This window comes from Mus pahari, chromosome 6 (assembly GCF_900095145.1).
Source record: "Mus pahari chromosome 6, PAHARI_EIJ_v1.1, whole genome shotgun sequence".
Lineage (NCBI taxonomy): Eukaryota > Metazoa > Chordata > Mammalia > Rodentia > Muridae > Mus > Mus pahari.
This window is the reverse complement of record NC_034595.1, coordinates 16,365,733-16,373,115: the sequence shown is the minus strand read 5'-3', so window position 1 is coordinate 16,373,115 and position 7,383 is coordinate 16,365,733.

The following is a 7,383-nucleotide window of genomic DNA, read 5'->3' as shown; positions in this document are numbered from 1 at the left end:
GAGGAGGAGGAAGAAAAGAAGAAGAAGAAGAAGAAGAAGAAGAAGAAGAAGAAGAAGAAGAAGAAGAAGAAGAAGAAGAAGAAGAAGAAGGAAAGAAAGAAAGAAAGAAAGAAAGAAAGAAAGAAAAAGAAAGAAAGAAAAAGAAAGAAAGAAAAATAAGGGGATAACATTTGAATGTAAATAAAGAAAATAGCCAATAAAAATAAATAAAAAGAAAAGAAAAGAAAAAAGTTATTTTAGGCCTTAAGTAGGATACTCTTAGTGTTCAGGATCCTGGCTGCTGAGGACTTTGCTCCAGACAGTTTTTTTCCTTGTAAGCCTTGTCAATTACATATTTAAAGTTTAATCGTATCTCTATATTTATTAACATGTATCATTTGTAAGTATAACCTAAGGAAAGCGGGTGGTGATTATTAATTGTCTCCACTTAGACTTGGGGGTCCCCAGCAAAGTACAGAGCTCAGGTGACTTGGAGAGTAATCTTTTGGCACTGAGAAGAAGGACTGTGGCTGTTTCTGAGTGGCCTTTTGAAGACAATTATTAAAGAACAGTCTCATTATTAAGCTCAAGAGCGACTGTGCCCGGGTCCCAGCACTTGGGAGGTAGAGCAGTAGTACCAGGAGTTCAGTCACCCTCACCTCTATGGTAAGCTCAAGACCAAGTGACGCTGCCATGCCCTGCCACATGCCAAAAAAAAAAAAAAGATTTCCCCCAAGGTTGGCGGATTTTTGTGTTACCCAGCAGGGCCTGCATTCCAGCCAGGCACGTCATGGAATAGCATTGGGATGATCCGAAAGAAACGTGGACGTGGGTGTCCAGGATGCGCCCTCGGGCTCACGCCCTCTAATGGAGCAAGGCATTTGATAACTGCTTCAGTGGCTCAGAACTGGTCAGGATGATGGGGGTTGCAAGACAGAAAGAAGCCAAGGCCCTGAGTTAACTTGAGTTGAGCTACTTGGCCAGCCTGCCTGGTTGTACTGTTGCTGGAAGAGAAATGAGCCTCTTTAATCTACTATATAATGATTTGACTAGGTTTAGTAACCATATGAAAAATTTCAAATGTCCAAGCTTAAAGCTCTGAATTTTCATAAATTCAAAAAAACTCTAGAAACCAAGACCTGAGTGCAGATGTGTGCAGGACTGAGAACCAGTAGGTTCCTGTGTTCCAGATCAAGTCAGGCAGACCCAGAATAAAATCTCAGGCCGTCCCCTTCTGTTTGTAACTATGGGCAAAGTGCTACATGGCTCTAGGCCTCAGCTTTCCCACCTGTGAAATGGGAACATCACTGGAGTTCACGTGACAACACGGATCCAGCTCCACAGCACTGCTTTCACCTTCATGGACTTTTGCACTGTCAGGTAAAGGTGGTCTGGGCTCCAAGGAGCAGAATCTACACTGCAGGGACTAGGTCTCATGAATGACATCATGGTGGGCCTCCAAGCCCCGCCAACCTCAGCTTGCACAGCCTGGGACATGAGCTCACAACCAGCCCATGATTCACGAGTGATAGCAAATCACTCTTGCTTTAAGACTGTATCCTGAGCCGGGCGTGGTGGCACACGCCTTTAATCCCAGCACCCAGGAGGCAGAGGCAGGCAGATTTCTGAGTTCGAGGCCAGCCTGGTCTACAAAATGAGTTCCAGGACAGCCAGGGCTATACAGAGAAATCCTGTCTCAACAAAACAAAACAAAACAAAAAACAAACAAACAAACAAAAAGACTGTACCCTGAGTGGTTTGTGATGCGAGGGGTGCGAGTCAAGCATGTACTGGTTAGGCTGAGTTTGCTCAGCATGTTTTCGACATTGATGCAATGGTCACATGTAGTTGGACACCGTCCCCGTTGTATGGAGACACTGGTCTGTGCATGGAGTTGGTACTTGAGTAGTTTCTCATTTGGGACTCATGACATTGCTCCTAGAACCTCCTTGTAACAGGTCCTTTGGTGAACAGATGCATGTACCTGCACTCATTCTATAACAAGAAAAGAACTTGCCAGACTATTGTAATTTATGCAACCGGAGAGTTCTGGCTCCTCACCTTTGACCACCCTTCGTGTTTTTGAACTTTACAACCCTCCATTATAGAAATAAAAGTGCTGACGCTGAAGACTGCTCCATGGGAGTGAGCTCCAGGAGCCAAAAATAGAAAGAGGCTGAGCCAACCGGCTTGGCCATCTACTCTTGTCTCTAATGCCTCCAGTTAAGAGGTCAGAATTCATAATAGAGCCCGGTGTGTAAACAGTGCCCTGTATTTTTACACATTCACAGCCACAACCTCATTTGCATCTCCCAAGAAAACATCTCCGAGGTAGATGGCATGGAGATTAGCAGAACAGCGTGCCCAAGGTCCAATGGCATGTGGTAGGTACAGGCCGAGCTAGGGTCTTGGACACACAGAGGCTTTTCCTGGCAAGGCCCTCTGCTTTTGATGGTTTTATGGTGGTTTCAAGTGAAGGCTGAAGAGGCTGGGGACAGGTAGGAAGTGTTTGTGCCTATGGAAATAAGTAACATTAAGTCTAAACATTACACACAGAACACCCAATTCATTCCCTATGTTAATTCTTCCAGACCTGGAACACAGCAGCCTGCTGGTTCTAAGTCCTGCATGGAGACAAGTGAAAAGCCCAGCCTTGGGGGATGGAGACTGGAGCCACCAGGCACCGCAGTCCAGTGGGCTCCACCCCACCCCACCCCACTTCATCTGGAAATCACCTTTGAGCAATTGGCTGACTTTTGTGACTAAAATGCATGCAGCTGTTTAAAACAAGGTCATTCAGAATGTTGTCATGCTTTACCTTACATAAGAGACAGACAACGGAATGCCACACATAGCGACACTCCACTGTGGAAAAAATAAATCCATAAATCTATGCATTGGTGAAGGCATGGAGGAAAAACAAAGTAGTGCTAGTGGGGCTGGAGAGATGACTCAGTTAGGAGCACTGCCTGCTCCTCTAGAAGACCCAGGTTCAGATCCCAGCACCCACTTCAGGCAGCTCACAGCTGCCTGGAACTCCATCTATATGGAACCGGATGATCTCTTCTGCTCTATGAGCACCTGCACCCGTGCACATAAAGACACACACACACACACACACACACACACACACACACACACACACACATTTAAACAAAATCTGTGAGCTGGGCGTGGTGGCTCACGCCTTTAATCCCAGCACTTGGGAGGCAGAGGCAGGCAGCTTTCTGAGTTCGAGGCCAGCCTGGTCTACAGAGTGAGTTCCAGGACAGCCAGGGCCACACAGAGAAACCCTGTCTCGAAAAACCAAAAAAAAAAAGGAAAAAAAAAATCTGTGTGATGCGTGCCTTTAATCCCAGCAGGTAGATCTCTGTAGTTTGAGGCTGGCCTATTTCTAGGACAGCTGGGACTATGTAGATAGACTGTCTCACAAAGCTAAAATAAAACCCTTTAAATATATTGACTAGTTTATCTGGGTGTTGAGTGTGAAGGTGAACTCACTGCTGGCTTCTGCCTTCACTTGTTTTGCAATTTGGATATATCAGCTTTATTTTGTAAACTTACTTTTGAAATAGATGATATATTCACATATTCACAAGAGTGCAGAGAGTCCCATGAGAATTTTTGCTGTCCTCGCTGCCTGCCATCCATCTGGCTCCCTCTGGAGGTAACAATACAGCTGTCATTTCTGCATCCTATTTTATGTGCAGGTCAGCAAATACACATTTCTTTGTTGTTGTTTTCTTTGTGTTGTTGTTTTGTTTAGACAGGGTTTTTCTGTAAAGCCCTAACCATCCTGGAACTCACTCTGTAGACCAGGCTGGCCTCAAACTCAGAGATTCACCTGCCTCTGCTTCCTGAGTGCTGGGATTACAGGTGTGTGCCACCAACTCCTGACTGACTTCTTTCTTTCTTTTGTTTTCTTCCTTCCTTTCTTTCCTTTTCTCTTCCTCCCTTCCTCCTTTCTTTCTTCTTTCTTTCTCTTTCTTTTTCTTCCTTCCTTCCTTCCTTCCTTCTTTCCTTTCTTTCTTTCTTCCTTCCTTCCTTCCTTCCTTTTTTTAAAAAGACATAGCTTTTACAGTGAAAAGACTTACCAAATGGGATAGTATGGAAAGACTAAGCCAAAACAAGACCTTTCTTTGTTTGTTGTTTTTCAAGACAGGGTTTCTCTGTGTAGCCCTGGCTGTCCTGGAACTCACTTTGTAGACTGGGCTGGCCTCGAACTCAGAAATCCGCCTGCCTTTGCCTCCCAAGTGCTGGGGATTAAAGGTGTGCGCCACCACCACACCTGGTCCTTTGTTTTTAAGGTGTATGAATGTTTTGTTTGTGGGTATGCGAAGTGTACTGCATTCATGCAGTGCCCACAAAGGCCAGAAGGTGGGGCCAGAGGGTGGTGTCAGAACCCCTGGAACTGGAGTTACCAATAGTTGTGAGCCACTGTGTGTGCTGGGAACTGAACAGCAGTCTCCTGGAGAGTGGCCAGTGTTCTTAACTGGGATTGAAGGCGTGTGCCACTGCTGCCCAGCTGGCCTTTGTGTTTTTAAGTAAAGGCTTTCTAGCCTACATGATTTTATGATATAGAAAATGGCAAAGTGAAAAAAATGGCTACCAAATGGTGCATAGAGGTAATAGAGGCAGCAGTTTACAAAATATATTTCTATATTTAAAATACAAAGAGAAGAGACAGGGGGCTACATATCCCCAGATGTGTCAGTGTAGGATTTGAGGTGACCTTATTTCCTTCTTCCAAGAGACAGTGTGGCTTTGAAAGTTGAGGGGTGGCTTAATCTGTGCATTAAAGTTCTCATCTACAGAACGGAGAAGATGGTGATAGGGTTGTCCTTGGGGGCAAGTTATAAAATTCACCAGTTGTTGACATCTGTGCTGGCTGGGTCTGTGTGTCAGCTTGACACAGGCTGGGGTTATCACAGAGAAAGGAGCTTCAGTTGGGGAAATGCCTCCATGAGATCCAGCTGTAGGGTATTTTCTCAATATCAAGGGGATAGGGTCCCTTGTGGGTGGTGCCATCTCTGGGCTGGTAGTCTTGCTTTCTATAAGAGAGCAGGCTGAGCAAGCCAGGGGAAGCAAGCCAGTAAGTAACATCCCTCCATGGCCTCTGCATCAGCTCCTGCTTCCTGACCTGCTTGAATTCCAGTCCTGACTTCCTTTGAATGAATAGCAATGTGGAAATGTAAGCTGAATAAATTCTTTCCTCCCCAACTTGCTTCTTGGTCATGATGTTTGTGCAGGAATAGAAACCCTGACTAAAACAAATATTCACCTGAGTTTCATCATTTTTCAGTACCGGATGTAAATATTACAGTAAAAGTTAAGCTTCAGTAACAGAGAGGGGAACAAATGAGAGAGGGTGTATGTGGCCATAGAGGGGTGACATCCAGAAGGACCTAGAAAGAGGCATCAAACCTGCACACCCAGAGACCCAGAGACATAGGAATCGCTGACGTCATGACTTCCAGCAAGGGGAAGACTTTTCCTGCTGTTTTCTGTAATGGCATGCCTGCGACCCGGTGATTAATAGGTTAAGAATTTCCAGATAACAGTGCAAGCTGCTAGTAAGGACTTTCTGCTGCCTTGGTGCATAGTGGCAAGAGGATGGGCAGCTGGGGCTGCTCTGTGACAGCCCATATTCTCAAGGATGAATTTGCAACACAGAGGAAACCGTACTCCTCTTAATGATCCAATCCCCTCTTAATGGTGACACCACCTCTCAGGACTGTCACAGGCAATTGGCAAAGATTGTCTTTGGAGGGGACAAGCCCTCTGAAGCACAGCATTCCACACCTACCTCCTCACAAGGTAAAATACAACCACTGCATCCCCACATCTCGTTCCAAAGTCTATCCCAAAAGTCTTAATTTGTTCCTGCAAATGCAAAGTCCAAAGTCCCACTTATCAGCCTGTGAAATCAAAATAAGTTCTCCACATCCAAAACACAAGAACAGCATAAGATAGATACACTCCTGTTCCCAAAGGCTGACTCCGGCCACCCGCCCACTAGGTCCTGGGTATCTAGCATAGCTGCCAGCGTGCTCAGGAGGCTGGCACTCTTCATGGCTTGGCTGGATCCCACATTCTGCCCACACAGAGAGCACAGCATGTGTCCAAGAGCTCAGATGCACTGTCCCCAGGAAAGAGAGGGAAGTTCAAGGCCTGCTTCACCCTCAGCTCGGACAATTAGCATCCATATTAACTGGATTAAATGGCTTGCGACCTGTATCAGCCTGTGGTCAGCAAGGGCTTGAAGATAGAATTGCATCAGTTTCCAACTTTTATTTAATTGACACAGTCTATGAGTAAAGTAAAATAGCAACATTGGAAGCCCCAACCCTTACCTTTAATTCCCATATCCCCTGCTCTGAAAAAAAAAATCAAGTTTTTTTTCATTACATTTCATGCTAAAACTTAACATACTGTTTTTGTTCATTCTTCTGGTGTTGGTGTTTATAGTAAACTGTAGAATATTATCCAATATGGAGGGTGCATACACTGACTAACAACATGACTGATTATGTTATATTCACTGGTATGGTTAAGTGGAAGGTTTTTTATTGTAGATACGAGAGACAAGAACAGAGGCATCTGGAGGAGTCCAAAGCACAGAGAGAAAATAATAGACTGAAGGTGGCCAACAGAGTGGACTGCGACAAGAGAGTAGGGACGGGGAGAGCAAGAGGAAGAGAAAGAAGAGAACCAAGAGGGAGGACCCAGAACACAGGAGCTTCCCCAGGCAGAGGTGGTAGGACAGACTCTCCTGAGCTGGGAGGTTTAAAGGGCTAGGTAGGGTCTGTGGTGCCTGTGAGCCTGGAGGCCAGTGTGCACTTTGGGATGCTGCTATTAGGAATCACAGCCATTTGTCCCTTCTGCCAATGATAAGGAGCTGGCTCCTTTGGGAGAGGGGAACCTGTGTCATGAGTTCCAGATGACTGCTGGCTTTTTTCTAATGGCCAGAACTTGAACCTGACAGGAAGTCTTTACAGGAACAGGGAAAAGCCATGCTTAGATTCAAGTGTCTTCAAGGGTGATTGACCAATCAGAACTTCCTGATGAGAACTTTAAACTCGCAGACCCAGAGTCAAAATTATCTTATTAGTCTTCTGTTATCCATTTGTCCATCTGTTTGTATGATCAAACAGTAAACACTTAAAATGTATTTTTAGGAGACCACTTCAACCAATTCAGAAATCTAAGTCTGTCACAGATAACATCTGAAACCTACTCTTCCTGTAGCCCACGGCCCTCACCTACTCACCTAATGCATTTAGTAAATGTGATGGTGTATGGCTTTTTTCTTTTATGTAACTAATAAAAGCTTGTGTGTGGGGGGGCTGTTAAGAGCACTTTTTTTTTTGTTTTGTTTTGTTTTTTCGAGACAGGGTTTCTCTG